This window comes from Mustela nivalis (assembly GCF_964662115.1).
Source record: "Mustela nivalis genome assembly, chromosome: 2".
NCBI classification, from domain to species: domain Eukaryota; kingdom Metazoa; phylum Chordata; class Mammalia; order Carnivora; family Mustelidae; genus Mustela; species Mustela nivalis.
Window position 1 is genome coordinate 22,894,673 of NC_139021.1, and position 9,827 is coordinate 22,904,499.

The following is a 9,827-nucleotide window of genomic DNA, read 5'->3' on the forward strand; positions in this document are numbered from 1 at the left end:
ATTAATGTAACATCGTGTGTCAACTATACGTCAATTTAAAAAAGCTAACATAATAACTGCTATAGACAATGTCCACTGATGAATGCTAAAATTAGTGGGCTAAAATTTAAGCAGGAGCAAAATATTTGCAGTCTCAAATTACCCCAAAGCACTTAGTATTTACAAAGGATAAAATAGTAACTTTGTAATAGAGACTTGTGGCTGAAATCACTTAACCAAGGGATCAAGATTAACCTCATCAGTTATAGATATAGACCTGCCGATGTGATGTCCTGAGAGTAAGTATAATATAATCAAGGTAAAACCAGCCCAGGTCTATCTAAATTGAAGGACATTATACAAAATAACTGACCAATTCTCAGCAAATATATCAAGGTTGTGAAAGCAGGACTAAAAGTCTGCCAAAGAAAGGAGACCTATCAGTTATATGACAACTAAATGTAATGTGGAATCTTAAATTAGATTATAGAACAGGGAAAGAACGTTAGTGGAAAAACCCATGAAATCCAAAAAAATTCCTTACTTTAGTTACTATATTTGTACAAGGTTAATTTCTTAGTTTTTATTAATAGTCTATGGTTATGTAAGTTACTAACAAAAGGAATAGCTGGGTGAAGGGTATATAGGAATTTTCCATACTATTTTGGCAACTTTCTGTAAATCTAAAATTATCTCATTTTCTCTAAAACCCAATATTTTTAAGTTAAGATTCACGTCGCAAAAAAACAGATATGGATATGAGCAGACAATTTAGAAATCTAGGGATAGATTCTTCTAGGTTTCCAGCCACCTAAGGAATGGGTACATGGTGGTAGTCCGATTTAAGGTATGATCATTTAAAGTGTGTAAGGAAAGAATTGTATAAACAGCAAAGCAGAATGAACATTGAATAGGTGACCAAGAGCTTGTGAAATCAGCATTCTTAAAGAACTTGAAGGACAAGGTAGATAATCAGCATACTGGGAGGACTGAGGCTTTAATTTTTAGGATAAATCATTCTTGCTTGTTCTGTCTTCTACCTAGAAGATTTAAGGAATAACTTCGCAGCTCTAGGCCCTGTGTTTTTGCATGTGAACTAATGGACGTCCAGAGAGTTCTAAAATATATCTTAACAAACCCTGAGACTTGGAAACATTCTAAGGAAGCACATCAGGAAATTTGGGTTATGAATTAAATGAAATGCACTGAGTTTTACATCTTTTTTTCCTTATTCATTATATTTTAAGCTCAAGTGGTTTCCCATCTGGGTTAAGAAATTGCATTGCTGAAATGTTAATATTCCTTCCCGTGGTATTATTTCATTATAATTCATTTTGAAGAAGTGTATGGTCTAACAGACTAGAAAGTCCACAGGCTTGACAGAGGTAATATACAAAACAATCTTTCTATTGGTAGAAGTTACCAATGGCTTACTCTTGATCATCAGTTGTTTTCTAGTGAGATGATAAAGTTTTAAAATCTTTAATTTTTCCCAGTGTGATTACATTTAAGATTATACAGTCTGATTCATTTAAGAAAACTGCACCAGGGAATAATATAGTTTTGGAGCAGAACTTTGATAAAGAGTCAGGAGGGTATTCCATTTCCGATTCAAGGGACAACCCCATAGACAACTTCTCTTCCTCTTTCCATTTCTATATCTTTGTCTCTTTTTCTTTGTGGATATTCTTCTTGGAAGCTTTGCAGCTGAAACACAGGTGGGCGAGTATGGAGTTTTTAGTTTCCTTTTTATGGATTTTTCTACATTACTTTAAATCTCCACTGATTTTAACAGCCTGACTGATCCTTTTATTATTGACGTCAGGAAAAGAGAAAAAGGACTGGAAAAGCAGAGAGGCCAATTATTAAAAATGGGTTTTATTATATACAGATCTATGTTGATGATTGATTAATAATAAATACTTTATGCTTTTCAAACCACTGCATTATTCTTATTTTAATATATAGTATAGTGAATCTATGGTTGACTGGGTTTTTTTTATTTTTCATCTGGGTAATTTGGCAAGATGTTATTACATGCTAAAGGCATGATTATTTCTGCAGAAATACCAGATTGACAGGTATAGAAAATTAGTAAGAGAAAGGGAGAAATGGTTACTGGTTACTTTTGAAATTTACTATAAGTATACAGTTTGAATTGAAGAAGGAATATTCAGGTAACAAGTACATATTGATTACTTTCTGTGAAGGCAGCACAGAGAATGATATGCTGACAAGGTGAACAAAGTTCCACACCTGTTGGAAACTCACAACATAATAACAATACCTTCCTTTAGGTCTCTAGATAACATACAATTTTTTAAAACCTTAATGTTCTATGACATTGCCCATGATTCTTCTCATTTCTACAGGATTATCTTCCTCAGCCCCTATAGCATACATCCCGTCCAGACATAAAGCTCAGTCCCCTCAGTAGTCTTCGCCATAGATTCATGTCTATGAAGCTCTCATAAGTTAAGTAGAATTTTCAGCAGGTTTGCAGTCATAACAAGTGGTCACATTTTACACTGTGTAGGTCATTCTCTGCTCTTTACCTCTTTTTCCCTGTACTATAAGAACAAATGTATCTCTTCTGACTCCTTAGCTTCAGGATTGCATGACCAAACATATTAAAGTATTTAGCTTAATAAGGGCCCTCAACTTAAAAGCATTATCCTTAGAAGGAAATCGGGATAACAAAAGCATATTGATGATAAGTAAAAAACAAAGTAATGATGATGCTGGATATTCCATTACACACATTGCCATGCTTCCCACAGTTCCCATTCCACTTGTTTACATCGTGCTGCTTCCTGACTTCAGTATTGCATTTTCCAGGGGCAGTATGAGCTAGCAGTAAAGGAAGATCCTGAACTCACCTCCTCTCATGGGCACACTAAATAGACAGCTACATATGGAACAGTTCCCTCTGAAAAGACCTGAAAACTTTCTGAATAGCTCCTCCACAACAAAGGATAAAAAGACCACCTCAAGATAGGTAGGAAAGGGAGAGATGTCCTTTTGCCAAAAACCCTACCTGTGCGGCAGAGTGACTACAGTTGGGAGAGGTCTCAAAAAGTAGGAGGTTCTCTCTGACAGGTGAGACATTTATGTCTCAGCAGATAACCCCAGCTCTTGGAACCTATGCCAGAGAAATGATCTCCTAAAGCATCTAGCTTTAAGAGGTACAAACTTCCAGTTATAAAATAAATAACTCATGAGGATGTAATATACAGCATAGGGAACGTGGTCAATGATACTATGATAACGTTGTGTGGTGACGGATGGTAACTAGACTTATTATGAGGATCATCTCATAATGTCTAAAAATATTAAATCACTATGACATACACCTGAAACTAATAGGATAGCATATGTTAATTGAACTTCAATTAAAAAAAAGAGGAAAAAAATAAAAAACAACAAAGCTTATGTCCAGCTGACTCAAGGGAACTGTAGTACAAAAGTAGCAATTTGAAAAATGCCTAGGCAATTTGAAAAATACAGATTTGGTATTCTTAGTTTGCTGGAGAGATAGGGACTTACAAAGACCCTCTCCCGAGAGAGGCACCATTGGGCACCATTTTTGCACTGTTTTCTACCTTACTAGTGCTTGCAGGTGCACACCTTTCCTCCAGTCTCCTATTGCCTGTTAAAGCTAGCAGACCTGTGTGCTTCCTGCACTCACCAGCTGACTTGCTAAAGTTGCCAGTCATGTGCACACCACACAAGGGACTCTTCTTGTTCACCTGGTTCTGGTGGCCAGTAGAGGGTGGGAGGGCTTGCATTTCTGAGTCCCAGAGGACTATAACAACTGGGGACTATAACAACTGTATGTATCATCATACAACTAGAAGACTGAAACACATTCCGAGTCTTCTGTAAAAAGGCCTATTTACTTGTCCTGGAGTTTCAGAATGAGGGGCAGGTTCAGGTTTGCCACACATTTAAAGGCTTTCAGGAAGCATAGGCTGGGGGATGCCATCTTGTGCTCTCCCTAGGACTTGCTTCAGCTTACCAGTACCTCCCAGAAAATTTGTGTGGAGCCCTGATTTTTGCAACTATCACGTAGGGGACAGATCACCTGGTCTGGAGGTCAGCATGGTTTATGACAGGTCCCACAGGGCTATTTATATTTTTATATAAGCTGTGGCCTACGAGTCCAGCTCTCAATCAGCCTGAAACTTAAAGCTGACTGAGAGCCCTCCTGTGGAACCGGTCTGACACACCCTCAACAACTGGGACCTACCAAAAATAAATTAGGCTGCTTGAACAATCACAAAGATTCAGGAGACAACCAAGAGCTAGAGCAAGATTCAACAACAGAGTTCATCCCTACATAGGCTTCTCCTTCAGGACTGGAAGAGGTTGCTGATTTATCTGATACACAGAAACAGAGAGTCAAACAAAATGAGGAAACAAGAATATGCCGAAAAGAAACTAGCAAGATAAAACCAGAAAGGGGCGGGGGTAAGAACCATAATGAAGAGATGTTAATTTACCTGATAAAGAGTTCAAAATAATGGAACTCACAGAGCTTGGGATAAGAATGAATGAATACAAAGTGATAAAAAATATGAGGTGTACCAAATAAAAGTCACAGAACTGAATAATATAATAATTGAACTGAAAATATACTAGAGGGGTTCAACAGCAGACTAGATGAAGCAGAAGAAAGGATAAGTGAGCTAGAAGATAAGGCAGTGAGACACAATCAGAGCAGCAAAAGGAAAAGGAATGGAAAAGAGTGAAGACAGCATAAGGGAAAACAACATCAAGTGGATTAATATTCACATCAGGGTCATCCCAGAAGAAAGAGAGAAAGGCGCAGAAAAGATATTTGAAGAAGTAATAGTTGAAAACTTTCCTAGCCTATGGAAGGAAACAGGCATCAAGATCTAGGAAGCCTATAAAGTACCAAATAAGATGAACCCTGGGGTACCTGCATGGCTCAGTCAGTGAAGGATCTGACTCTTGATCTCTGCTTAGGTCTTGATCTCAGTGTCATAAGTTCAAAGCCCAAATTGAGTTCCACACTGGGCATGGAGCCTACCTTAAACAAAGATGAACCTCAAGTGATCTAAACCAAGACATATTATAACTAAAATGCCAAAAGTTAAAGAGAGAATCTTAAAAGTAGCAGGAGGAAAACAACTTGTTATGTACAAAGGAAGCTTCATGACAATATTAGCAGAAACTATGCAGGCCAGGAGAGAATGGCATCATATGTTCAAAGTGCTAAAAGGAGAAAACTTAAACCAAGAATACCTTGAGACAGATGAAAATGGAAATACAAAATACCAAAATCTATGGAATGCAGCAAAAGTAGTTTTAAGAGGGAAATTTGCAATGACATAGGCTTACATCAAAAAACAAGAGAAATCTCAATCTAATTTTACACCTGAAGAAACTAGAAAAAGAAGAACAAAGTAAGCACTAAATTAGTAGTTGGAAGGAAATAGCAAAGATTTGAGCAGAAATAGTTACTAAAAATAAAATTTTTAAAAAAATCAATAAAATTAAAAGTTGGGTTCTTTGAAAGGATAAAAAAATGATAAACCTTTAGCAGGACTCATCAAGAGGTCTCAAATAAATAAAAAATAAAAGAGGAGTTACAACTGACACAACAGAAATATAGAGGACTGTAAGAGACTGCTATGAACAATTATACCAACAATTTGGACAACCTAGAAGAAAGGAAGTAATACATTCCTAGAAACATACAATCTTCCAAGACTGAATGATGGAAATATAGTAAATCTGAGTAGATCAATTACTAGTAAGGAGACTGAATCTGAAATACAAAACCTTGCAACAAAAGCCCAGGACCAGATGGCTTCATTGGTGAAATCTAACAAACGGATAGATCATACATCATGACCAAGTGGAATTTCTTCCAGGGATGTAAGGATGTTCAACATTTATAAATCAATCAATGTGATATATGTGAATAAAATGAAGGATAAAAGTTATATGATTATTTCAATAGCAGATAAGCATTTGACAAAATTCAACATCCATTTATGATAAAAATTCTCAACCAAGTAGGTATAGAGGGAACACACCTGAACAAAATGAAGGGCATTTAGGACAAGTTCATAGCTAATATCCTCAAAGGTGAACAGCTGAAAGCTTTTTCTTTAAAATCAGAAACAAGACAGAATGCTCATTTTTCACCACTTTTATTCAACATAGTATTGCAAGTCCTACCCAGAGTTTTAATTAAGTAAGAAAAACAAAGGGCATTATCCAAGGAAGATGGAAGAAATACAGAAAGGAAGAAATATAACTCACTGGCACTATTTGAAGATGACATAATTTTGTATATACAAAATCATAGAGTCCCCCCCCCCCAAAACTGTTAGAACTAACAAATGCATTTAGTAAAGTTCCAAGTACAAAGTCAACATACCCCGCCCAAAAAAACTTGCATTGCTATACACAAACTATCAGAAAGAAAAATTAAGAAAACAGTTACATTTACAATTGCATCAAAAATAATAAAATGCTCAGGAATAAATTTAACAAGGGAGGCAAAAGAGCTGTACACTGAAAACTATAAGTTACTGATTAAAGAAATTTGCAAAGATACAAACAAATGGAAAAATAATCCATGATCATTGATTGGAAGAATTAATAGTGTTAAAATGTCCATACTACCCAAAGCAATCTGCAGATTGAGTGCAATCTCTATCAAATCTCCAATGGCACTTTTCACAGAAATAGAACAAATTATCCTAAAGCATGTATGGAATCACAAGACCCTGAATAGGCAAAGCAATCTTGAGAAATAAAAACAAATCTAGAGACACCGTGCTTCCTGATTTCAAACTACATTACCGACCGATAGTCATCAAAACACTATAGTATTGGCATAAAAACAGACTCACAGACAATATAACAGAAGAGAGAGCTCAGAAATAAACCCACAATTAATTTATGACAAATAAGTTGAGAATATACAACAGAAAAAAACAATCTCATCCATAAGCCATGTTGGGAAATCTGGACAGCTACATGCGAATGAATGACACTAAACTACCATCTCATCATATGAAAGAATCAATTCAAAATGGATTAAAGACTTGAATGTAAAATGAAACCATAAAACTCCTGGAAGAAAATATGGTGGTATGCTCCTTGGTATTATTCTCAGCAATGATTTTTTGGACTGGACTCTAAAAGCAAAGGCAACAAAAGCAAAAATAAATGGAACTACATCAAACTAAAATACTCTACACAGCAAAGGAAAACATCAACAAAATGAAAATACAGTCTACTGAATGTGAGAAAATATTTTCAAATCATATATCCTGTGAAGGGTTAACATCTGCTGTATGTACAGAACCCATAAGCGAAATAGCAAACAGAACCCAAAACAACTCCAATTAAAAAAAGGATAGAATACCTGTATAGACATTTTTTCAAAGAAGACATATAGATGTCCAACAGGCATGTGAAAAGATGCTCAACATCACCAATTATCAGGAAAATGCAAGATCGAATCCCAATAGATATCACCTCACACCTGTTAGAATGGCAAAATAACAAGAAATAACACGTGTTGGTGAAGATGTGGAGAAAAGGGCACCATCGTGCCCTGTATGCCGCAATATCAATTCATGCAGCCACTGTGGAAAACAGTGTGGAGGTTCCTCCCAAAATTAGAAATAGAGCTACCATATGACCCAGCAATTCCACTGTTAGGTATTTATCCAAAGAAAACAAAAACACCAATTGGAAAGATGTTTGCACTTCCATGTATGTTGCAGCATTATTTACAATAGCCAAGATACGGAAATAACCTAAGTGTCTATTGATGGATGAATGGATAAACAAGATGTGGTAAATATATATACAGTGGAAAATTAATTCATAAAAATGAATTAAATCTTCTCATTTACAAGCACATTGTTGGACCTTAAGAGAATTAGCTAAGTGAAATAAGTTGGACAGAGAAAGATAAATACCATATGTTTTCACCTATCTATGGAATCTAAAACACAAAACAAACAAAACAAAACTCATAGGTACAGAGAACAGAATGGTGGTTGCTAGAGGGGATGGAGGTTGAATGGTAGGCGAAAGAGGTGAAGGGAGTTAAGAGGTACAAACATCCAATTATAAAATTAATAAGTAATGGAGATGTAATGTACAGCATACTGACTATAGTCAATAATATTATAATGTATATTTGAAAGTTCCCAGGAGGGTAAATTGTAAGAGTTCTCATCACCAAAAAAAAGTATTTTTGAAACTTTGGTGATAAATGACACTAGAGTTATTGTGGTGATCATTTTGTAGTATATACAAATATCATATCATTATGTTGTATACCTGAAACTATAGTTATGGCAATTATACCTCAATAAAAAATTATTTTCCTATTGAATGTCAATCATTTGTAAAAGTATCATGTGGAAAATAATATATGTAGTATAACCTCTGAATTAATATTACTTTTAAGAGAAAATATATAAATTATTCTATTTTCTGTATTCACAGAAAGATTAATCACATCCTGAAATGCATTCATTTCTCTCAGTAGTTTAATAAAAACATGATGCAGTCACTTGAGTGGAATACAAAGTAATTTTGTTCATATTTGGATTTCTAACATGTTCACATCTAGTCCTTTACCCTCTATTTCTATCAAGTATAGGTCTTTGGATTTTAAATAGCAGGCACACACACAAAAAAGAAATGAGAACTATACAGCTTTTACATCTTTTAAGTGACATGTTCCATAAACCTTAAATCTGATGAAAATTTGTGTGAGTTTATAGTATAGTTATTTGAGTCATTCTAATGAAATAAGACATGAAGTTCAGAAAAGTAAAATCACAGTGCATTAGAAGAAGTGTCACTTAGAAAATTTATGTTTAATATATAAATTCAACCAGCTGCCCCAGATATCATGATTTAAAATAATGCCTGTAGGTTAAGACATGAACCACACCTACCTAATTTTCCTAGTGATTTGTCTGCATTGGTTGCAATTTGATTTCTTTAAGGAATTATTAGGCTTGTTTTAAAAGTATTTAGATGTCTACTATAGATGAACAACTCTAAGAAAGGAGTAAGCAAAATATCAGCTTATACATTCAAAACAGTTTAATGATAGCTAAAATATTATTTGACCGTTGAAAGTAGTAAGAAAGGTAGGAAAGACAAAATGAAAGGCCAATTGCTTTTCTATTATATGTCACAGTAGGAAATGTTACAAGTATAATTGAAAACTTGCTAAAGAATAAAGGAAGGATGGAAATAAAAACTGACTAGCCAGAGAAGAATCAGTTTTTCAGATATTTCAAATACTTGATTGTTAAAGGAAATTTTAACAGAGATGAGAAGTCATCTTTATATATCATTCTTATAGATATCATTTGGGGCATTAAAATATGTTACAGTATACTCATCTGAAGACGATGACCAAAAAGAAAGGAACTTCAAGAAAGACTGCCATTGGGAAGTATCAGCTTTACCTTTAGAATTTATAATATTTAGATTCATTTTCCTGAAGTATTAAAGAATGTTGTTTTAAGTAATACAATGTATGAAGAAAATAATGCTTCATTTTTTTTCTAGTTTTTAGCTAAATTAATTTTTAGTGAAATAATTACTTCTACTATATACTAAACTAGCCTTCATTAAGTATTAAATAAGAAAGCAATTTTTTTCCTATGAAAGCTGTGGGCTCAGTCTGATTGCATGTATTCAAATGCTGCTGTTGATTTATACATCTAGGCTCTTAAATGGATAATATGGATCCAAGTGAGAAGCTTAATGGCCCTTTTCAACATAGTTCTGGTTGCTAAGGGAAGAATGATTTTTCTTTATAATCTTAA